The sequence below is a fragment of the Hydra vulgaris genome, chromosome 02 (assembly GCF_038396675.1).
Source record: "Hydra vulgaris chromosome 02, alternate assembly HydraT2T_AEP".
NCBI classification, from domain to species: Eukaryota; Metazoa; Cnidaria; class Hydrozoa; order Anthoathecata; family Hydridae; genus Hydra; species Hydra vulgaris.
In genome coordinates this window covers 5,299,230-5,325,560 of record NC_088921.1, presented here as the reverse complement: position 1 = coordinate 5,325,560, position 26,331 = coordinate 5,299,230, and positions in this window count along the sequence as shown.

The window sequence follows — 26,331 nt, the reverse complement described above, 5'->3', positions numbered from 1 at the left end:
TTTTATGTACCTTAGAAAAGGCATATTGTTATCAGCATTTAATAGTAAAATTCTTACTGACCAAAATAAAAAATCACATACTATTCTAGATTACAACAAATATATTGGATGGAAAAGGAAAAACCCAATCAACTTTAAATTGAGATTTCTATAAAACTACAAATTTTTATTTCTTTTATTTTTTTATTTACACGTTACTTCCTTATCTATAATTGTGTTGATAAACTTTTGTTGACAAATAGCATAAAGAATTTGATCTCTTGCCAAACAGCTCATATAGCCCCTTAAAATTAAGTTGAAACTCTAATTGATGTAAACACATTTTATGTTGACAAAATTAAAATAAAACATTTACTTTAATTACTGTTAACAAAAAAAATAATGAAGTTTTTGTTTAACGGTGAAAAGTAAAAAGAAAAAAAAATTTTATGAAGAAAAATAAATCAAAAAACATTTTGGTAATAAAAGTTTCAAAGATAAGTATATAAACAAGAATAAAGAATTTAAAGTAAAAAAAAACATTAAAAAAAAAATTAATAATAAAAAAGAACTAACATTTTTTCTACCACCTATATTTTATGAAAAAAGAAAACAAACTAATTTATTTAATTTTGTACATTGTTTATGTCATGTATTTATGTATATAAAAAATGTTGCATTTATTTTTTTGCATTTTTCTCTGTCAATTTAGTTGTTGTTGCTTTTTTAATATCTTGATATTTATTTTAGTTTAACTCATGTATTGCATAATAATGTGTAAGACTTTAATATTGTATGTAGTAGTGTATCTATATATTATTTTTATTTAAGTTTCCCTTTATTTATTTTTTTTTAATTTTACTGCGAACAATTTTTTGCTCTCACTATCTTTCTGAACTTATGAGATTAAAATTTTTGTTTTCTCTTAAATTTTTTTCCCATTCATTTTATCTCATCCGTTCATTCTCTCTTTTTTTTTCATTTTTCTGAGCTTTACTCCTTTTTATATTTATTCTGATCCCAACTTTTTTGATAATAATGTTCCTAATACTTCAGTTTTTATTACTTGTATTAATGTAATTTACTTTATAATTTCCTTGTTTTAATATTTTTTAATTTCACTTGTTTATTTTATTAAGGTGTCACTCCATTGACTAGTTTTTAACTATATGAGTGACACCGAACCTAACATTGTAAATTATAATTGAATTTGTAATTTTTGATTTTAATATTAAATAAATAGACAAAAAAAAAAAAAAGTATAAATAATAACAACAATAAATGTAATTTAGACACAAATATTAGTAGTAGCTATAAAAAATTATACTGTAATAATATTATTAATATAACAACAACAATAATGATAGTAATAAAAATAATAACTATACATAATAGAAATTATAAACATTAACTATATTTAAAAAAAAAAAAGTAGAATAAACTGGTTTTAAAGGTTTAGAACGAATTGAGAGCTTTAAGTTCATAAGAAAGGTTGTTCCAAGTTTTAATGCTTTGATATTTTATAGATTTATGCCAGTAATTATAAAAGCAGTGTTTAGAGACAGACAGGTTTAAATTACTATTGGAACGAAGGTGATAATGAGTGTGGGCACTTTTGGAAAAGATATTGATGAAAGTTAAAGGTAGGTTATTGTGTTGGAGGCTCCAGACAAATTGACAGTTTAAAAGTTGAGTACAGTCATGTAGTTTTAATACTTTGGAAGTTAGGTAGAGCACATACTCTACCTAACTTCTAAAGTATTAAAAATAATATTTAGAAAAAAATAATCTTTAAAGCCTTGTTTTGGAGGTGGGATTACCTAATAAGAGCTTTTTTATGTGACTGCCCCCATACTTGACATGCATATCTAAGATATGAGCCAAAAATAGCATGGTATATGTTCAAGAATGTTTCAAGATTAACATAATGGCAAATTTTAGCCGACATGCCGTTAGATCCAGTTAGTTTCATTGCTAAGTATTTACAGTGGGATAAAAAGAAAGGCTTGAATCAATTTTCATACCTAGATTTTAATAGAGTTCAACAGGCGCAATTTTATTACTAAATCTAAAATTCAATCTTACGAATTTTGTTTTGTTTTAATTAAAGATAATGAGTTCAGCTTTATTAGAGTTTAAAAAAAGTTTGTTGGAGAGAAGCCACTGAACTAGATTGGCAAGATCGTGGCTTATGTGTTTGTTAATTTTTCAAATAGATTTATTAATTAACATTAGATTAGTATCATCTGCATAGTGGTAAACAGTAGCAAACTTAATGGATGTATGAAGATCATTTATAAAAAGAAGGAAAAGCAGATGAACAAATAGTTCCAAATACTAAACCCTGAGGAACAGCAGTAAAACATTTTACAAGGGTAGATTTTAAGTCATTGATAGAATTAAATTAGTTCTTTCTTTTAAATATGTAGTTAGCCATATAAGGGGTATGCCTCTGATCCCATAATATTCTAACTTTTTCAACAAAATTGAATGATTTACTGTATATGCTTTCTGTTGCTGTTTCTAATCAATTCAGTCATTTCAATGAGGGTATGAGTTGTGGAGTGATTGGCACGAAATCCATACTGATGGGTGTGAATGCATTTAAATTTTTCAAGAAAGGCATAAAGCCTATCATGGTCTTCTCAAAGATTTAACTATATTAGAAAGTAGCGATTTAGGTCGGTAATTGGTGAAACCTAGCCTTTTTTAAACATTGGAATGACTTTAGCAACTTTAAAAATATCTAGTTATTTATAACAGTACAGAGAGGTTTTTAAATAATGTGTAGGACTAGTTTAAGGAGGAATGTAGGTACGCTATTAGGACTAATACTTTTTTCAGTTTTGAGAAAGTTTAAAACAAGACCAGATATTTCATTTTCAGTTACAGGATTAATAAAAATGATTTAGCATTTGGAATGTTCAGAAAGTCACTAAATACCCTATTAGGACCAATACTTTCTTTAGCTTTGAGAAAGTTTGAAATTAAAGTCACTAAATACTTGTTTAGGGGATATGGCTTTGCTAAGTAGTTTGTTAAATAAATAAAATTAACTATAAATAAGTAATATAATGCAAGAAAATATAATATACATATAATTCATATAATGACTGAAAAATAATAACTATTGAACTATTGTAATCATGATTACAAATTATATCGTAAAGAAAAAATAAAAATTAAAAAAAAAAAAACATTTTCCTAGCTCTGCCAATATTCTTTCTTCTTTCTTTTTTAATTGTTTATTTAACTCCTCTTATCTTTTCTTTCTTTTTATTTGCTTATTTCACTTTATTTCAGTCTTTTTTTTTATTTAAGTTTATGAAGTGTTCTTTTTTAAATTTGAAATTCTTTTTTTATTTATATATATATTTTTTGTTTTTGAATGATTTTTTGCGCGCCTGTTTGTTTCAAATTAATTTTTGATTGTTAATGATATATTTGTGCTTATAAAAAAAATAATTAATATTTTTGTATATAGTTTCTTTTTTTCTATATTTTTATATTTATCTTAAATTTCTCTTTTACCGTTATAAAAACGCATCCGCCATTTGCAAAGAACTTGCGAGGAATGAAAAGCATTTATTATTTTAGAGAAATCTTAATTTAATGTTGACTGGATTTTTCTGTGTCTGTGATAAAAGGTGGAGTTGACACATTATACCAGGTTGTCAGATGCTACTCATGTTGTCAAAAGAGTAACCAATCAACATTTACAATGTTTTTGAATGTTGAAGCATACAACGCTTATATTTTGTTCTTGTAAATGCGGATTCACATAGAAGAATATAATTTTTGAAGGGATCATCTAAAAGTCCTCTTAAAAAATGAGATGCAAATAACAACCTTCACGTAATAGTTGCAAATAGTAATCTTTGCCAAATAATTTCAAAAAACTACTTATATAATCAAGCAATTTCAGAGAGGCACAAAAAAGATTCTTTTTGTTGTAAGCACACAATTGATTTTGAAAAATTTAAACATTTTTGTTTAAAAATATTTAAGTTTGGGGTAGTTAAACACCCCAACTTTTTTTTCCTGTCCTTTAAGGGTTAAAAGCAGAATATTTTGATTTTCTTTTATAAATATCTGAAGCATGTAAACTTTTATTAAAAAGTTTCGTTTGAGTTGTAGGTTAAAAAAGTCATTAAAAAAATTGTATTTAATATTGTTCTTTATTTGAATATATATACATATATATATATATATATATATATATATATATATATATATATATATATATATATATATATACGCTGTATTTTTTTCTGTAGAACAAAATTAATTTCAAAAAACAATTATGGTAGAGTGTAGTCTATAATTATTTTAATGTTTTAACAAATTTTTGTTACAAATTTACTTTTTCACAAAAATTTTAAAACATATTTTTAGGCTGAATAAAGATATTATTAGGGTGAAAACAAATAGAAGAAATTTTTTAATTAATTCTAATATGTTTTATAAAACAAAATATATATTTTTATTGTTTACAAAATTTTTTCTAAAAGCTATAGTTTCAAAACACAAACCAAAGAAACTAAAACAAGGCCTCTGCATGGACAAATTGAGGATGATATTACCAATGACACAGTGAGGTCTTAATTTTTTACTTTTAAACAAGATTAAAAATAACTAATTTTTTTTTTCTTTAATATCATATTTATAAGTAATATCAAAATAAGTAATATCAAAATAAAGTATAAATGAGTATAACAAATTTGTTTTATTCAATCAATTTCTTAAGAGAGTTTTTAGAAATTTTGACCCAACCATTGATAATAACCATTGATAACCAATTATCATTTGCATGAGCAACTGACAAAGTAAACAAAATTAATGATTGTAACATTATTTAAGCAATCTGAGCTAACATGATGCTATATTTAATGTACAGTATTCTTTTACAATTTAATAAAAATCAAATTAAAATTAAATCACCTAAATATCTGTCTCTAAATCATCTGAAACATCCATCACTATTTCTAACATAATTTTAAGGCAAACAAAGGATCCTTAATCCTGATTGTTAATGTTAAATAAAACATATGAATTACCTTTCTTGGGAGAAAATTTTGTCGAGCTTACTGGTGAATTTGAAGTTTCTAAACGATATATAAAAACACTGGAGTATATTTATTTAAAAGAACATAAAAAATTATGACATCAATATATTGTATTTTTTAAAGCAATCTAATTAAATATTTAAATTAAATTTAAATTATTAAATATTTTAATGTAATAAAAAAACACAATAACAACAAATAATCACAAAAATAGATAAAATCAGTTACCATTTCTATTGTACTTTTAAAACAAACAAAACTGAAACTCAATTCAGGAGAAACAAATTCCGACATAAAAATAGGGGATTTTTATGTTGGAGTTTGTTGTCTTAAGGCACTTGATTAAGCAAAGGTTAGAGATGGTGTCTTGATAAAATAACTTGTAAATACAGTTAACATCTTGGGCAGATGCTAACTGTATCCAATTAAAAATCCCCTGCCAAGAGGCTCTTGGTTAAGTAAAGGCTAAAGAGAGTGTCTCGATAAAGTTAAATATATTGGGCAGATATTAACTGTATATTTCTAGTTGTGCAGATATAAATAGCTACTGTCTTGTAAAATAAGCAATCCTAGGCAAATACTTCAGGAATAAGTAAAATAATTCTATTAAACAGCCTCAAATCCCTTCTTACACAGTTCAGCAAACCTGACCAGCTGGTTTTGATCAGAAATTACATCTAAAAGAGTATAGTCTTGGGAAGAAGGAGAACGATAAAGAACGAAGAGAATTAAATATGTTTTTAATATCTTTAAAATGAAAAAAATTACTTCATTATTTTTTTCATTTTAAATATTTCAAAATTATTTTATTACTTTGTCATTTTAGACATTTTAAAATTATTTCATTACTATTTTAATTTTAGATTTATTGCATGAAGTACTTTTACGCTATAAAAGGAAATAGAGAGCTAACATCCTATGGGGAGCATAGAGTATGGATCTTAAATAGGGACGAGTACAAATCCCTTGTTTCATTTCAGAGCATCTTCTATATGAAAGTTGTCTCATATAGAAGATGCTCAGAAAGGGTTAGAAAAAATTATATGACAATTTGTACTTCGTTAACCTAATTTTAGTTTTTATTGAATAGTTTTTATAAATATATTTTTTTCAGTATATTATTTTGTTATTTTGTATAAATTAATTATATATAAAATACAACTTTTTTGTATATAGCAATGTAAGTAATGTTAAAAAAGGAAAAACAGTCTACATGTTGCTGACTGTATCTAAAATAAGATTTTGATTTGCTAACTAATGCCAACATAATAATGCATTTAATGGATGGGGGAAAGGGTGTCACATCCCACACACCCCTCACTTCGCGCTGACCTTGTATATACGTATAAACAATACTATTTTTTTAATTCATATTTTTGTATAGGTAGAATATGTATTATAGAATATGTATTATAATAATATTAACTTTGTGTTTATTTTTTGTGTTTCAGTTGCATGAAGTTTTATTCAAATAGAAAATTAAAAAAATTTTTTAACTAATAAATGACAAATTTCACTATGTTATTTGCGGTTCCATGTTTGTAAATTAGTTCTATGTTGGTTCCATGTTTGTAAATTAGATTACATGATTTACTTGTTATACATTGATAAAATTACTAGTTATACATTGATAAAATTACTGGGAAAGCAGTTTTTTATTTAAAAGATTTTTTATCTAGTGCAAGTTTTGAAAATTTGACACCTACTTTACTAGTACACAATTTGTTTTTACTCATTATTTTAACTTTAAACTAAAATAGTAAAAGGTATGGTAAAATCACTAACAATGAAAAAAAAATTACTTTTATACTTTAAAATTTGAAAACTTTTTTTACTTTGTTATTTTAGGCAATTTAAAATTATTTCATTACTACTTCATTTTAGATTTATTGAATGAAGTATTTTTATGCTATAAAAGGAAATAGAGGGCTAACATCCTATGGGGAGCATAGAGTATGAATCTAAATAGGAACGACAACAAATCCCTTGTTTTATTTCAGAGCATCTTCAATATGAAAGTTGCCTTATAGAGAAGATGCTAAGAAAGGATTAGAAAATATTTAATGACAATTTGTACTTTGTTAACCTAATTTTAGTTTTTATTGAATATTTTTTGTAAATATATTTTTTTCAGTATATTATTTTGTTATTTTGTATAAATTATGTATAAATAAAATACAATTTTTTTTGTATAAAACAATGTAAATAATGTTAAAAAAGGAAAAACAGTCTACATGTTAACTGTATCTAAAAAAAGATTTTGATTTCCTACTATTGGCATAAATATGCATTTAATTAGGGATATGGGAAAGGGTGTGTCGCATTCCTTGTATATATTTATAAACCGTATATACTATTTTTTGTATATATTAATTTATTCTTTTTTTTTGTTGTTGTTTTACTAACTGCTTCTCCTGATTTAAAATCTTTATTATTTTTGAATCAAATTTACCTAATTCACTTCATTTTTTATTTATATTTTTGTATATTTAAATATGTATTATAGAATATGTATTATAACAGTATTACCTTAGTGTTTCATTTTTGTGTTTCAGTTGCATGAAGTTTTATTCAAATAGAAAATTAAAAAAATTTTTTAACTAATAAATGACAAATTTCTATTAGGATAGATGAATGCAATTTTTTAAACATTTGTCTCAAAATATTAACAATTATAATTGTAAAAGTATATGAAGGGTGCAAGGGGAAAACGAGTGATATCACATTTTTTTCATTTTGAGAAAACAAAAAAGTAAAGTTTGAAGACTTATCTCACTATGTTATTTGCAGTTCTATGTTTGTAAATGATCTATTGCATGATAAATTAACATGAAAATATTTTTCTAGGTATTCAAATTATACATGCTCATTGAATCCTGGAAACTAAGTGGAGTGAGTGTACCTTTTGGACTTCACTGGTTTTTCCTTTCTAATTTTAGATTTTGATTTAAAATTCAAAATAACGTTCAATATGTTGTTTATAATATGTTCTGATACATTTCTTTTAAGTTAAATTTAAAATCATTTTAATTTCGAACAATAGCCCCAGTCAGGGGTTTTGCAGAAAAACAAAAGTAACAAAAGAAAAGAATTCAAAAAAAATTTCCTTTAATCAATAACTGTTTTTTAATTTAAAAACACTCAAGTTCACAAAACTCTGATACTGATTCATCATCGCTTAATTGGCTTTTGTGAGGCAGAATGTTAAAATACTGCTGGGCATCAGGCGTGCAAAAATGTTTTAAAACTTAAAGGTCAGCATACTTTGCACAGCTGATTGGCAGTCTCTCATTGTAAAAGCATGCAAGTGGTTTTTGTGATAATTGCTTCTTTTTCAAAAAGCTTTTGATATAACAACTCTTTTAAAAGGTTCATTCCAACTGAATCTGTATTGTAACATAGTATAGAATTCTTGGGAGAAAGTAATTTCACAAAAAGGGCATGTTGGTATCAGACATTTTTTTTTTTTTTTTTTTTATTTTTTTTTTTTTTATTTTATTTTATTTTGCCGTTTAACAAATTTGACAGTTTCCATAAATTTACAATTAAGTTAATGGCCGGAGCAAGAAGAAGGCATAATTTGCCTTATCGCCAAGCACCGTGTTACAATTTATAATTTTTACAAAGTTGCTTCAAGAATATTTAACATAAAAGAAAAATTAAATGAATGTTTACAAAAGATATATAATAAATAAAGTAAAATATCGTTTAATACATAATATCATAAATAGATTGAGTAAAAGTAAGAGTTAATATATAAAACTTTATATATATTTTAAGTAAAATATATAAAAGATAAAGTAAAATATCATAACTAGATTAGGTAAAAGTAAAAGTGAATATATAATAACTTTATATATATAAATACGCACAAAAAATAAAATAAAAAGCGAGAAAATGTAATTTTTGATAATGATTATTGTCAAAAAATTTTAACCTTTTTTCTTTTTTTTTTTCTTTTATTTTTTCTTTCGAATAATTACGAAAATACGAATAATTAACTTGTTTTTCAATTTTTAAATTATATATCTGATCCATTTTTAAAAGAAAGACTTATAATAATATAAATCAAAATCTGCGTTTAAAAAAAACTGTTTTGAATCAGTTTTAAACTGATGAAGAGATTTTTTTTTTCCGGAAACAATGTTTGGAAATCTTTTCCACAAAAGTGGTCCGCGATTCTGAATTGAATGAGAAACTTGTTTAGAATAAGATTTTGGTATAACAAAGTTGTTAGCGGAAAATCTTGTAGCATATTTATGGTGTATTACTTTAAAATAAGTTTCAAATATTTTGGGGGACAGTCCATATTTTGTTTTATACATGAACAGTAGAACAAGATGGATATTAAGTTTGAAAATATTCAGGGCACCAATTACACGTAAAAGAAGTTCACAAGGAACCGCTCTACCAGATCCAAATATGATTCTAACAGCATGTTTTTGCTTGCTATAAAGTTTTTTTAGCTTAGTGTAATTAGTACTTGCCCACATGATGTTGCCGTAAGTTAAGTAACTATGTATAAAGAAAAAATATAAACTTTTTAAGGACTTAAAATTTAAAAGTGGCTTAACTCTATAGATCATGCCAATGCTTTTTGAAAATTTTTTTTCTATAGAATTTATATGCACTTTCCAAGATAGCTTTTCATCAAGGTTCACACCTAAAAAATTTACAGATATTTGCCTTTTGATGTTAGTTTTATTCATCAAAAGATTGGGAAGAATAAATGGTATTTCCTTTGTTTTGCTTGGTTTGTGGAAAAGAGAAAATTTAGTTTTTTGAACATTCAAAGACAATTTGTTGCATATAAACCATTCATTTACTTTATTTAATTCTTCATTTACTACTGTAAAAAGTGTTTCAATATTTTTGTGAGAATAAAAAAGATTTGAGTCATCTGCGAATAAAATAAAATTTAATAGGTTTGATGTTGAAGACAAATCATTTATGTATAGTAAAAAAAGTAAGGGTCCAAGTATAGAACCCTGTGGGACTCCGCAATTTACAGTTTTTTTGGTCGTTTCTAAATTTTCAAATTGTACATATTGTTTTCTGTTTGAAAGGTAACTTTCAAACCAGAGTAAGTTTGTCTCCTTTATTTCGTAATATTCCAGTTTTTTTATTAGAATGGAATGATTCACCGTATCAAAAGCTTTCGACAGATCAATGAAAACTCCTAACGTATACATTTAGCTTTGTAAAATGGTTTGATATGTTCAGAAAAATTTAGGAACATGTTTAACTTTAAATTTAAAATTTATTGGTAGCTCTGTTCGAACCTTTTGGTTAACTAATACCATATCACAGCCAAACTTCATGTAACTGTGGCCCCTTTTTTCGGGAACGATAGTATGATTTGTTGAAATTTTCTTTATATTAAAGCGTAAAAAACGAATAGTAGTTCAATTCTTATAATAAATATTGTTTGTAGAAACATTAGGACAACTTATATTTTTAGCTAAGTCAAATGCAAGAGCTGCTTGGCCAGTTTTTGCATTTTGCATTTTTGCATTGCAGTTTTTGCATAACAACGTGTTTCTTTCTTTCTGGCATAAAACACCTCTGCTTTCCGCAAGTGAAGCTCTTTTCCTTGACAACTATTGATGAATTTTTCTACAGAGGCGCTTTGGTTTTTAAGTATAATATTGAACTTGTCACATGTGGAGCGTGTATCTTTATGAGTATAACCAAAGCAAATGTTAAACTTTTCTAAAAATATTTTCCTGGTAAAATAAAAAAAATAGAAAATCAGATAATATCTAATAATATTCTGAAATAATCACACATTATTAAAGTACCTGTAGCTTTCTTGACAAACTTAATTCAGTGGGAAGCACTCCTTGTAAATATTCAACATTTTGATAAGTTAAGATCCTCTGGTAAATAAAGCTTTTTAGTGTCATGTAATGCATAATGATTTCTTCATCCTTTAAAAGACTTGATATGATCAATAATACTATTTACTATATATACTATATTAATATGGTCTGAAAAGGCTAGAGGTGGATTTTTATGTTTTCCTTGGTAGCTTTTCCTTTTTAATAGTTTAAATTAATTCTGCAAAAGCTTCTGTCGCATAGTATAAATTTAAAAATAAAGTTATCACGATAGTAACATTATATATTTGCTTCTGAATCTTTTAGGCTTCAGTAAAAAATCAATTTTACCATTACCATAGTTATATTATTATTTTTTTATGTTTCCTTGGTAGAAACTCCTTAAAAAATAATCAAACATACAAGCTTCATAATGTTTTATTAACTTAACGAAGCCAAACTATTAACTTTCAAGCTCATATAACATCTTTTTTTGCTGTTGTTATTTTTGAGAGAGAAACTTTGTTGAAACACATTTGTTTATTATTTATTTTATTTGAATTACTAATTAGTAAATAAATGTTTATTTTTGTTTAGTTACCAGTCTTGACAAGAGATTTTCTTATTCTAGATTTTCCAATTCTAAAAATTGATAAAATAGCATTGATGCAAACTGGAACTCTAACAGTATTATTATCTCGTGTCACTTTGATGTTATAAATTTTTGAGTAAATGGTCATGAAAAAATCTTTTTTCTTCTTTCTGTCGAGGCCTTCTTCATTTAACACTTAAAACCTCAATCATTGAAGCAAGAAAGCTGTCTTGATGATCTTTATTTTGCAAATTGTTAAAGTACAAAAGTAAAAACTCTCTCACTCTTCTACTGTCAAAACTGTCTCTCTTCTATATCACTGGTTTTCCACTTGGAAAACCAGTGATGTAGAAGAGACTCTATGGACCCTTCATATATATTAATTTATTATATATATTTTTATATATAATATAAATTTTTAAATATTATTAACAATAATTATAATAGTAGTGGTAACTAAATTTAAAACAATAAAAACCTTTTTACATTTTTAACTTCTGTCATATTGCAAGTTTCGTTTAAAGAAATTTAATGATTCAGTTTTCAATTTTAATAATAAATTTTAGGTTAGCAAATAAATGAAAAACTATGGTTGTATGCTATTTTTAATAATAAATCAAGTTACTTATTTTTTATAATATCATACTATTATTACTATTTTTTTTTTTGATTAAGTAAACTCTATAGCATAAAAACCATAAAAAGTCCAAAACCACTTGAAAAGTCACTGAAATTCTTCAGAAGACAATAGAATTAAATATAGTAACAGAAGGCAATAGAAATAATCATAATACCAAAAGAATTAACCATAGTAATAAAAGGCAACAGAACTAACATTTAACAGAAGGCAAAAGAATTAACCATATTAACAGATAAGAAGTGAGTAGAAACAAAAAACTTTAAGAAACTTCTTAGCACAAAAGACTCTTAAAGATGTTTGCCTATAAAATGGACTTTCCATTGCACACGTTAGTTATCATTAAATTAGATTACTTTTAGTCATACTACATTTTGCTAAAAAAGATTTTAGATTTAAGCACATAGTATACAAGCGCTGATCCAATGTGGATTATAGAGCAACTGAATAAACATGTACATTTGTGTTCTGTGTGGTCATATGTTTTAAACCTAATGAGCAGAATGTAAGTTTTGCTGTTGTGGTGTAAACCAGAGGCAGTCGTAGCTCACCAATCACAAAATTAATATTGTTTCTGCAACACAGTGATTGCATACAGGTGACTAACAGAGCCGCCCAGTTAGACATAATACTAAAAACAGCTTGTAAAGCTGTTAAGATAGATCCCTAGTCTTTTCATCTTAAGTAAAAAAAAAGTTTATCTTGAGATGCCTAAAAGATATAATTCTGAATTTTTTTCCTAATGTTTTATATCTAACAAACATTATGCAATAAAACTGCTTGTTTTTTCTTTTTTGAATATAATTTACTTGCATTGAAAAACCCTTGCAGTTTTTTTGTAACAAGGAATTTGTTATATATAGACACAAAATAAAAAATTCAATGTTAAACTTTATATTTTAGATAAAGAAGGCATTTAAAGAAAAGACATCAACATAAAACGCTTTGGGATATTGAATTTCCAAAGTCATTTAAACCAAAATACAGTTTTATAGATAGTTCTTTTGTAGATCCTGCAGAATTTATGAGAGAACTATCCAGGAACAAAAAAGTTAGCCCACAGATCAAAGGGGAAAAAAAAATTTTTTTGTAAGCAAAGCAACACAAAAACTAAACAAAAGAACAGTGGTGATACAATAAAGGCTTTACTTTGAATTAAAATAGTTCCAATTCAAATGAAACTGTGCATTTTTCTTAATAATATATATTATTTAACTTATTTATATAATAATACAAATAAGTTGCATAAAATAATATAAGAAAGTTTTGAACAAAATAATATCAAACAAAACAATTTTCTTAATAATATGATATATGGTATTTATAACAAAGGTGTTCAAAAAAAAAAAAAAAATTTTTATTTTTTAGTCATTAATAATTAATATTAATTAAATAAGTTACAGTTTTGAAAAAAATAACAATGAAACCGAAGAAACATAAACACTAAGATTGTAATAAATGCTTAGTAAGAATAAGAAAATTAAAATTCTTGGTAAAGATAAGGAGATAAACGCTAAAATATGACAACTGTCTCTAAACAAATATCTTAACCAAAAACACTACTTGACAATATTAAAATTGATGATAATGCCTAAACCAAATACTACTAGACCTGCATTTATTCATTTGAGTCAAATGATGTGGCCAATAGAATATTTACAAAACAAGCCTTGGCTGATCTAAATCCAAAAAATGGTGGTTCAAAAACTTCTATACAATTTTCTAGATGTGGGTATGGTAATATTTTTGTATCTCCATGTATCTATGGTAAATATCAAAAACACCACACCTATCTCCATGTATCTAAGGTAAACAAGGTAAATATCAAAAACTAAAAAATCTCTACTCTATATTTTCAAAAACACATTCAAAATTATGTTTAAATAAAAACTTACATAATCAACAATATTTTCAAAATATTTACCAAATATAATATAACTATGGTAATGGTAAAATTGATTTTTTACTGAAGCCTAAAAGATTCAGAAGCAAATATATAATGTTACTATCGTGATAACTTTATTTTTAAATTTATACTATGCGACAGAAGCTTTTGCAGAATTAATTTAAACTATTAAAAAACATTACATTTTTTATATACTAATTCACTTCCAACAAGGCTGAAAGCCTTATCCAAGTTTTCTTAATATTTTATGTGGTACTGCTAATGAAGTTTTTAAATTTGTTAGTTAACAATAGCTAATATTTATAAATAACAGCCAGGCTCTTACCATGCATTCAAAAATCAAAAAGATTTGCAATTATTATATTAACCAGTGTTATCTAAAAATCTTACATATAACAACTGCTTAACATTTCATTAGTTTTTTAATCATTTCATTCCATAAATAAAATAAAGATGCGTTAATACTACATGTTGTAATACACATTAGGTATATTATAACATATAGCATTATATACATGTTAATAGTATATATATTATTATATGCTAATAAGATATGTTAAGTACTTTTTTTTTCTCATTTTATGTGATTATTAATTAAAAACGTTTAAAAAATAATTTTATTAGGTCATGTCCTTCTAGATTAATAAGCAAAAAATAACCGCTAAAGAAACCTAGACTTTTAATTACAATTTTTTAACAAAAAAAACCTTTTAGAGCTTCAATAATTCACCTTGTACATCTATAATTCTGTTTTATATATAATGTCTTTATACCTGATTGCAGCATTACAAAGCTGAGAGAACCAGATGACCACCTCCAACAATCTCTTACATGTACCTATTTAAACCATGTTTGAAGAATCCAGTACCAAGGCATTTAAAGATAATTGTCATCCACCATTAGTGGTACTGCTTGCTTTTTTTTGAGTGACAGAAATATTGAGTTGTTTTTTAAAAAGCCAATAAGGTAAATTAAAAAAAAATGATAGCTAAGTATTTACTAATTCAAAGATGCAGAAAGAATATTTTCTAATATTCAGGTTTCCAAAACATATTCAGTCCAATAGTGTCTATTTGAAACTATGTGTCGTTTAAACTGTAAAACTCAAAAAACTAATATTTGAAAATAAACTTGAGTAAAAAAGTAATTTGACAGGAAGTAATAGACAAATAAAACATTTAAATAACCAATACAACAAAAATTTTGCTTCATAATTTTTTTTTACGGTTTATGAAATCAAATGTGAGTTTAAAAACACAGTACAAAGCTACATTCAAAAAGTCTGTTGATTATTTGGTTTCTATTATCAAAAGTGTTATGTTTTGTGGTAGACCTGAGATTGCATAATGAGGCAGAAGGGATGATGACAATGGTAGTCTTGAAATTATGGTTTTATAAAATCAGATAAAAGCTTAAACACGTTATTTAAAAAGTTCAGGAAAGAAAGCAAGTTACATTTTATAACAGACAAAATAATTAAAGTAGTTAAAATAATTTTTTTCAGGGAATCAAATGAATTTAAAAACTTTGGCATATAAAATTTGCCAAATAGCTACATACGAGCAGTGAATGCCTGAAGGAAGAAATGAAGTACATTAAGATAAAGGATAATTATTTTTCGAACAAAGCATATTTTGACAGTTGTCAAGACAAAAATTAAAGATTAATAGAAGAATATTTAAAAAATAAATAAGACAGATAATAATAATAAACAATAAATTCTTTTATAAACACTAATATGAACGAAAATATACCAAAAATATGTCAACAAACAAAAAAATAAATAAAACAAAAAATTGATTACAAAAGTAAAACGTATGCATAACAATGAAAGGCCTCAAAATGGAAAAAAAACATTAATGCCAATGTGTAAACATAATTTGTGTAGTGAATAAGTAAAAAACATCTCCTCAGAGTCGCGTCTATTTTACTAGCACTTCGATGAGAATCAGCACTTATAACTAGTTTATACCATCAGACAAACGTCATCACCACTTATGCTTTACCCCGCAAATTATGCCTAATCCATACTGCAGTAAAAAAGGATTCAATACAAATATCCAAAACCTAACCATACCCAAATTAGTAAAACACTTATATTTTTTGAGATATGATGTAAAAAGTGTAGATCTACTGTACAATATAAATAAAAATAACTAAATAAATCACACTTATAAACGGACATTATTCTAGTTGCAGAACTGGCTTATCAACTGATCAATTAGACAACCATGTTTATACTTGTCAACGTGCCCACGAAAGTGTAATTGAACCTTTTTTTCAACTTTTCGTCTTTCTTGAGCTTAACAACGAAAGTTTTTAGTTATCATATGAAAAGCATTTGCACAAACAAAAACATGATACATTTAATTGATATTTCCTGTATATAATTACAATTCAATCTTTCACAATCAATAGTTACCCATAGCAACAATATAAAAATTAAGTTATTTTTGTTTTTAATACAAATATCTTGTATAATACTAAAACAGCACTACTGATGATTATTTGAAAGGCCTCTAGTGCTAATAGTTTTAAAATATGTATAAAAAATATTTTGTATTGGTAATTTTGTTTGGTAATTATATTGTTTTTAATAAAAATATTGTGAGAAAAAAGAATTACTGGATTTTCTATTTGTTTTACTGTTCTCACTATTTTTGAATTTATATATATATATATATATATATATATATATATATATATATATATATATATATATATACATACATATATATATATATATATATATATATATATATATATATATATATATATATATATATATGTATATATATATATATATTAGTAGAAAATCACTTAACAAAATTTTTTGTTTTATTTTACACTGAGTTTCATCAATAAAGACTCATTAGAAATGATGAGTCTTTATTGATGAAACACAGTTTAAAATGAAAAAAAGTTTTTGTTAAGTGATTTTCTACTAATAAATAATTGCTCTGTTCTTTTAAGAACATTGAGCACTCTATTTTGTAGAAAACAGTTTAAAGTTGTTTATATATATATATATATATATATATATATATATATATATATATATATATATATATATATATATATATATATATATATATATATATATATATATATATATATATACCTAAGAATTTGATCAATGAACAACTGGACGTCAGTAGCATTGAAACTTTATCTAAATCTTTGATAAAGTTTTAATGCTAACTGCTAAACTGACCCCTAAAATATAATTACTAATTTATGGCATAAATTACAAAAACATTTTTATTTTTAGGTATAAAAATTGATATTTATGAAATCCAAGCACATAAAACTAATGCCTACTTGATAAATTCTGTTTGTTTATATTTTCTTTTTTGTAAATAGACATTCTCATTATATCAATTTTCTTTTTTAGTTGTAAATTCAAATTTTTCACAACCCTGTTTGCTCTCTGGGGAATTGAAACAGTTATATGAATAGTTATATATTTTGTATCAACAAAATAACTCCTAACAAAATCATTTAAAAAATAATAATTGTAATATATAGATGGAATACCTGAAGAGAATTTAGTTTTAATTTGTGGAAACTTAAGCCAATTCTTTTCAGCATTTTAGTGCAGTCAATGCTTTGGTACCTGGAGGCCATTAAACAGTTTTATTACAAATCCAATTTGATGGAATTACACCTTCTTCTCCTTGTAAATCTTCATTCTAAACAGCTCCTTACTACATATTTGATTTTGAAAATATTATTCGAACTAATAAAAAAATGAAGAAACCATAATATAAGTGTACTAACAGGCCTAGTTAAACTAGCTAAGTCTTGACATTTTATAACCTTGATACTCGCTAAACAATAATGTTAGTAGACATTATTAGCAAAGATTAGATTTTCTTTATTTTATAAATTTATTTTATTTTAAATTCATTTTTCTTAATATATTTATCATTCTATTAATCTGCATAGTTCTGAATGTATTGTTTGATTAACTCAAGGCATCAAAGGAAAATAATGAAAGAATCCCAGGTTGCTAAAACAAAAATACATAATATTCATTATTAATACAAAGCATAAAGTTTATTATAGTATATCACACAACAATAACATAATTTGATTGATAATATAAAAGCAACAAATAAATTATAAAAGAAATCATCTCAATAAATAATAATTTATCATTCAAACAATTTTAATGACCAAATAATAACTTGTTACTTATTTTTTACACATCTTCATCTAATAAACATTAATATTAATACCAATTTATAATAACACATTATTAGTATTTTTGTTTTATTAAAAATAAAAATATTATATCAGTTAAGCTTTCCTTATTTTACTTAAAACATCAACTCAATCCTACGTTTTTTCATAACTGAAATTTTTTTTTGGTAATATTGAATTAACACTGAAAACAAAATATTAGTAAACAACAAGAAAATATTTCTTTATTGAAATATATGTAAATATTTATAACAATCAATCTAAATTCCTTTCTTTTCTGGCTCCTTTTCGAAAAGAAGCGTATTTTAAGAAGTCCGACAAAATGCCATCAATTAAAGTTTCAGTCGCTTCATCGAATTCAATAGAAGAAGCTGTAAATAAAAATAAAAAAGCTTTATATATCTTATAAAGGTATATCTTTCATAGCACCATATAGTCTGGTAAACTTCTGTTAGTATAACAAGAAAAAAAAATTTAGTCCTGATCTGAATAACAAGTTAACACCTCGCTCTTTATGTATCATAATCATATTAATGAAAATAAAACTATAGACATTAAATATTAATTGCCCTTAAACCATTGAAATTATACTACCAAATAAGAAGCAATTGTTCTAATATATACAGTTATAAGTTAGTATATGTTTTGACATAAAGCTGTAGACATAAAATTAAAATAAGTTCTGACACTAAATGATGTAACTATTTAATAAAATACTAAATAAAACTCAGTCCTGATGATTGTGTTTTATTCGTCATCTAATATCTTGTCTGCTTCATCAAATTTAGCTACCGACAAAATAAAACTTATTTGGCTTTTACGTTTGCTATTGTAATCAGGCTTTGGCACTGTGTTTTGAGATTTCATATATCCGTAAGAAAATAAAAGACTCTCTTTTGAAACTCTATAACTTAAAATAGTTTCAAAAAACAACTTTTGTTGAATATTTTTACAAACCTAATAAAACTAAATAAAAGCTCACTAAAAAATATTTAATAACATACCACCTTCAGCCATTGAGAACTTATCAACATTATCTAATTTTGTTACTTTGTTTCCTTTTTTTTTTATCCTCACTGAAAGATAAAAGATACAATTTTGAATTGTCAGTATTTTATTCGACTTTCTCCTCTTCACTACTAGAAGATGATTCTAGAAGCTAGAACATTAGAGTGGCATTTTCACCAGTTTCTTAAATAAGCCATTAATTTCTTTTTTCGTAAGAACAAGTAGAACTTTAAATACTAAATAAAACGTCTTTGAAATTTCAAAATTCAAAATTTCACACATAAACACTTTTTTTTTGCACATTATACTAAAATATTGCTTTTTTACTTTTTCGCTTTAACTATTTTTTCTTTTAGCACCAATTCAACGGACGGTTTTTATATATATATATTATATATATATATATATATATATATTGTAAATAATATATATATATATGTATATATATATATATTTATATATATATATATATATATATACATATACATATTATACATATATATATATATATAAATATATATATATATATTATATATATATATATATATATTATATATATATATATATATATATATATATATATATATATATATATATATTATAAATATTGTATTTAATATATATATATATATATATATATATATATATATATATATATATATATATATATTTATACATTACATATATATATATATATATTTTTTTTTTAACGTTGAGTCATAGTTGAACAACGTTGAAACAACGTAGAGGTTCCGGCTAGGATATATGTATATATATATATATATATATATATATATATATGTATATATATATATATATATATATATATATATGTATATATATATATATATATATATATATATATATATATATATATATATATATATAAATCCTACACACACACACACACACACACACACACACACACACACACACACACACACAAACACATACACATATACATATGTATATTACTGATGGTTCTATTATTACAGATTATCGTAAAAAATTGCAACTTTAGAACAATTTTTTTGGCTGTGTATTTGTTACTGACAATGGTATTTCACCAGTCTTAGAACTACCACAACACAAAATTCTTTAAATAGTATTATGTTTCCGTACAATTCTGTTGTTCTTATCTACAAAGGCTTTCATCTAAATCTTCCAAATCCCTTGATGGATATCCTGCCATATTTTTAAAGTCAATTGCAAATGTAATTGGTATTTCTTTTTCTATTATGTTTGAAATGTCAATGTCTAAAAATATTATACCTAGAATCTGGAAAACTGCAATAATATGTCCGATATTTATGATAGGAAACTCGTCGTTACCCACAAGTTATGGACCTATCTCCATGGCATGTATTGTTTGTAAAATTATGGAATCAAATATAGCTGAAAGCGTTACAAGTTATTTACTCCTGAATAATTTCATTTCTGTGCATCAGTGGGTTTTCTTAACGCGTAGATCCATATGTACACAGATGTTGACAACATTGAATGAGTGGACCACTGCTGTTAATAATAAAAAGATAGTTGATCATTTATATAGACTTTGAGAAAACTTTCGATATCTCACCCTAAGTTACTAAATAAACTGCGTTGTTACAGTTTCAAGTATGAGTTGCTAAATTAGGTAACAAAATTCTTGATAATTCGTTCTCAACGTGTTTGTATTAATGATTCATACGCAAACAACATTCATGTAGAAAGTAGAATACCTCACGGAACTGTTTTGGGACCCATTTTATTTTTAATTTTCATAAACGATATAACCTCGTGTATTGTGATTGTGGAATCATGCTTTTTGCAAACAACAGCAAGTTGTACCAAGCAAGAAAAAATGGAAATAGTATCAAACTTGTCAATACTTTAGTGAGAATTTCACAATGGTCAAATAATTATCAACTAAATATATATACCAAAAATTGTTTTCAACTACGAAACGGTAAGAATCCATTACCAGTACATTCATACTTATTAGATATTAATGCGCCTATCAAAATCAATCGATTCAATCCAAGATATTAGGATATTTATTTCTTCCAATATGAAATTTTCCAATCACTGTTCTCATGTTGCTAGCAACGCAATTTCTTGTACTTACTTACTCTTAAAGTCTTTCATCAGTAATGATTCCCATCTTTTGATAAGAGCTTATAAAGTTTATATTCGACCAATTTTAGAGTCATGTACCCCTGTGTGGAATCCGTATCTCTTAAAAGACTTACGTCATATAGAAAAGATCCAGAAACATTATACAAGAATTGTCTGTAATTTATTGTATTTTCTATAAAGATTATGCTTCAAGACTTGATATCTTCAATCTTGACTCTCTTGAAGCAGGGGAAGATGTAACTAAAAATTAATAAGGTTTCAATCAAAAATAAATACTTTAATTGCCAAGAAATGCATACACATATTAAAAGTAATAATTGTTAAACTTACCATTTGTTACAGATGCAAATGGAACTAAAGTTAAAAAGTTGTAATAAAAAATATTGTAATATTCGAGAAATACATAGACATATTCAAAAGTAATAATTAATAAACTTACCACTTGTTACAGATGAAGATGAAACTAAAGTCAAAAATTGTAATTCAAAAAATGAATTTAGCAACTTATAAATCTGAAACTGGTATTAAACCTATTCACAGATTAAAAAGTACTAGCTTTTAAAAATACTAAATGTATACATTTAGCAAGTGTTGAAAGTAAAGCACACATTCTTATTTGGAGTTTTATAATCATTAAAAAAAAAATGCTATACAAACTAACCAGGGTAGGCTGTGTTAATTGGACGAAAGGTAACAATAAAATTGTACAATTACACAAAAAAATTTGAAATTTTTAACAGTAAGTTATAAGCAATTTTTTTTTTTTTTTTTTTTTTTTTATAGTTTATTTCGTCATTTTCATAATAAGTTATTTACAAAATATTTTGAGTTAAGATATGACCGGAGCAGGCAGAAGACAAAAGTCTTATCATCTAGCCCCGTTGTATCGTTTACACTATCATAAATTTATCATAAATTTTTACAATACCAATAAAGTAATATAAATACTTTTAAATAAACATTTTACATTTTTTTATACATAAAAAAAAAATATTTATACATTCATAAAAATATATATGTATAAAAAAAAAAGAAATAAATACACATTTAGATAAATAAGCAAAAAACAAAAATATGTTTTACTTTTGAGCAAACGAAAGAAAAGTTAAGAATTGAACAAGAAGATATTAAAAATAAAATAGAATTTGAGATATGTTATAATCAAGTAACTGTTTTTTTAAAATAACTTTGAAAGTTTGAAGTGGAATTAAAGTTTTACTTTCAATTGGAAGGAATGAGTTCCACAAATGTGGCCCTCGGCATGCTATTGAGAAATTAGACTGTTTTAATAAGGTTTTTGGTACCTGATAGTTATGCAATGAATGCTTTGTTTGATATTTATGATTTATAATAACAAAAAGGTCGTCTAAAATATTTGGCAGCATACGATATTTAAATTTAAACATGAATAAAAGAATACTGTAGATATTTAATTGATAAACATTAAGCACTCCAAGCTTTTTAAGCAGTGGATTGGCACTGGTGTATTTATTAGCATTTAATATAAGGCGGCTTGCTTGTTTTTGTTTATTTAAGATACGCTTTAGTTTTGATGGATGAATGCTGGCCCACGCAATATTACAATAACTGGTATAGCTATGGATAAACGAAAAGTAGATAAGTTTTAAGCAGTTTTTATCCAACATATGTCTTGTCTTGTACATAATTCGAATACTCTTTGAAATTTTGTTTTCTATTAAATTAATGTGGTCTTTCCAACTTATTTGTTCGTCAAGTAAAACGCCTAAAAATTTAATGCAGAGTGTCCTTTGTAAATTAGTTTTTTCTATTGAAGTATTTGGGAGTTTTAGGGGCAAAGTTTCAGATTTGGAGGATTTAGAAAAAAGAATATATTTGCTTTTAGTTTTATTTAGAGAGATTTTGTTGGCTTTCAACCATTCGTTGAGGTTGTCAAGCTCACGATTCATAGTGATAAAGATTGACTCTATGTTTGAGTGGGTATGAAAAACCTTAGTGTCGTCAGCAAAAATATTGAAATTTAATACAATAGAAGATAAGTAAATATCGTTTATATAGATAATAAATAATAAAGGCCCTAGAATAGATCCCTGTGGAATCCGCAAAAAATATTTTCTAGTTTCGTACAGGTTTTGTCAGAAGATACACATTGTAAATTTAAATCAGTTTTTAGGTCTTTCAGACCCATGTAAATTCGAAGAATTTTTCAAGCTATAATTTTATAACTGAAATCTCATTAAGGTCCTAAGTATAAATGAAATCTAAGCGTAAATGTAATAGTAAATTACTCCTGTTAAATCAGACTTATCAATTATTTATTATCAACCCATGAGTTAAACGAAACAGGATACCCATAAGACTTTACTAATGACTTTTTTTAAGTTTGCGAATAACTTTTTTAATTCTAAGTATGCTTTGATCAAATTTTTGCATTTTTTGTACATAAAAAGTACCTTGTATTTCTTCGCCATTATTGTCAGTTATTTTATATGTTCGTGGATCAGTGAACTGAGCTTGTGACACTGGAGAAACTTCTTCAGTCCGTCTCGGTGTGTATCTTTTTTCAAACGTTCCTTTTTTTTTAGTTATCCTAACTCTATCACCAATTAAAAACATTTTTCTTACAAACTTTGATTGTATATTTCCATTTAGATTAAAGCAAACAATATTTTCATTCTTTTTATCGCTAGCTTTAACTGGTGTCATTTTAATTGAAGAATGCTTTGTGTTGTTGTATTTATTTACCATTTCATCTAAAACGTCGATATATTTTCTAGTAGAATTAGCTGAAAAGTACTTAAACATTTTATCTTTTATTGTTCTATTCCAACGTTCAATTACACAACTTTTTTCTTCATTTTCAGTTGAGAATAACTTAACACCTAGCGCTTTAACATGCTTATTATAAAATTCTAAGCCTTTATCCACTAAATCAGCAGCCCATATTTTATCGATTCCATTTACAATCACTTTTATTTTTCTGAAATATTTTACAACGGTTCTATGAAGTTCGTTTGCAAGTTTGTCCGTCCATTTCAGATCCATAAGAATTAGATCCTTTGGATCCATAATACTTTTTTTTTTTACTAATCGTTTGTAGTTTTTTTGAGTAGTTTTAACATCAATTCATATGGGTTCAAAGAACCTAACCCAAACTTTGCTTTAGATATAATAAGTTTTATAATATCTTGTTCAGTTCTTTCACGTATTGTTGGATTTTTTATAGAATCCATTTCTTCGATCATAATTTTATCAGCTAAATTTTTTTTTTTGCGGTATCATTGAAGTATTTATAAGCAAGATCTTGATGGTAAGCTGCATTATCAACTCTATCTATAGGTTTACTCCATTCTTTATATGCGTCAGTAGAAGTTAATCGTTCATCTAAATTAGTGCCAGGACCTGCAAAGTTCATTCTAGGTAAATGCATTTCACCTGGAAACTTCGACCATGGTAGTTTTATTTTACGTGTTGCTGAATTAAACGAACTCACTAAATCTTCTTCTGTTTTTGATGATACAAATTGAGTTTTTAATTTTCCACAAATAGCGCAAGTTCCACGATGCATATTTCTAGTGTTTTTATTCACAACATTTTGCAAGTTTAATGTACTTGTTTTGTTTCTACATTAAACGCAGTACATTTATATATATATATATATAGAAATTTTTATGTAAATAAATTAATTTTTAAAAAAATTTTTTTATTTACATATAAAAATGAGTAAATATACTAATATTAAAGTAAATATTTCAGAGGGACAATTGAAAAAAATTAAAAAAGCAATTGATGAAGATGGGTATGGAGCTAGTATTAAATTAGCTCATTCAGATCTTAATGGCTATCATGTATTAGCTGTAACAAAAAGGCAATTGAATAAAATTACGAAAGCATATGATAATGGTACTGGTGTAATAATTAATTTAAGTAAAGCGCAACTCACTCACAATTCTAAAATAGAGGGTGGTTTTCTTGGAGCACTTTTACCTTTCCTTGGTACAGCTGGAAAATTTTTATTATCAAGTGTCGCTCCAGCTCTTACAACAGGTTTATTAACAGGAGTAGGTTCAGCAGCTGGATCAGCTATGGTTGATAAAATTGCTGGAAGGGGTACTGCGTACTTAAAAAAGAATGGAAAAGGAATTAAAATGACTGCTACTGGAAGTGGTTTATATTTGAGACCGTGGAGTAAACGTGGCTCTATAGGTGATGGATTGTACTTACGTAATGGAAATGGATATACATCAATAGGATCAGGTTTATTATTAGAACCAAATTCACCATTTGCTAATATTCCATTTTTGAATATACTTTTATGATTTCTTAAAATCTTTTTTCTTTATAAAAAGAAATGCCAGTACATATTCTAGGAAATATATCAAATGAACTTCCAAAACCACTTATTTATTCTAAAGTGCACTCAAAGATATTCAAAGATTTGGAGCATCCTTCAGTATTAATAAATAATAATAAATATGAAATATTTGCACGACATTACAATAAAATCCCAATCATAAAAATATATTCTTTTATAATTTGGTGTAGTAGTGAATGAAGGTGTTGCTTTAGTTTCATTAAAAGAAGAATTTAAATTAAAAATGTTAAGCTTACAAAATTCTGTAATATCAGAGTCTGTTGATGATATTGTAGCAAATGTTGTTAATAATTCTGATTCTGATCTAATAATTAAACAAGGGGATTTATGTTTTGTGAATTTATTGTAAATATTTAAAAAAAAAATTATTTTTAGATCCTTCGGATCCATGGAAATTCGAAGAATTTTACGTAATTTTTAAAAATATTAATTTTACTTAATAAAATGGATTTTAATTACAAAAAGCTGTGTAATAATACTCATTCAGATATACAAAATGAAGCAAAGAATAAAAATTTTAATAAAATATATCCAAATCTTCCAAGTGCACCAGATAAAGAAAATAAGACTATTAGTGCACATATATATCGCCTGAACACAATTAGTGAGATTCAAAAAGAAATAGAGAGTGAGAGGGAAAAGAGAA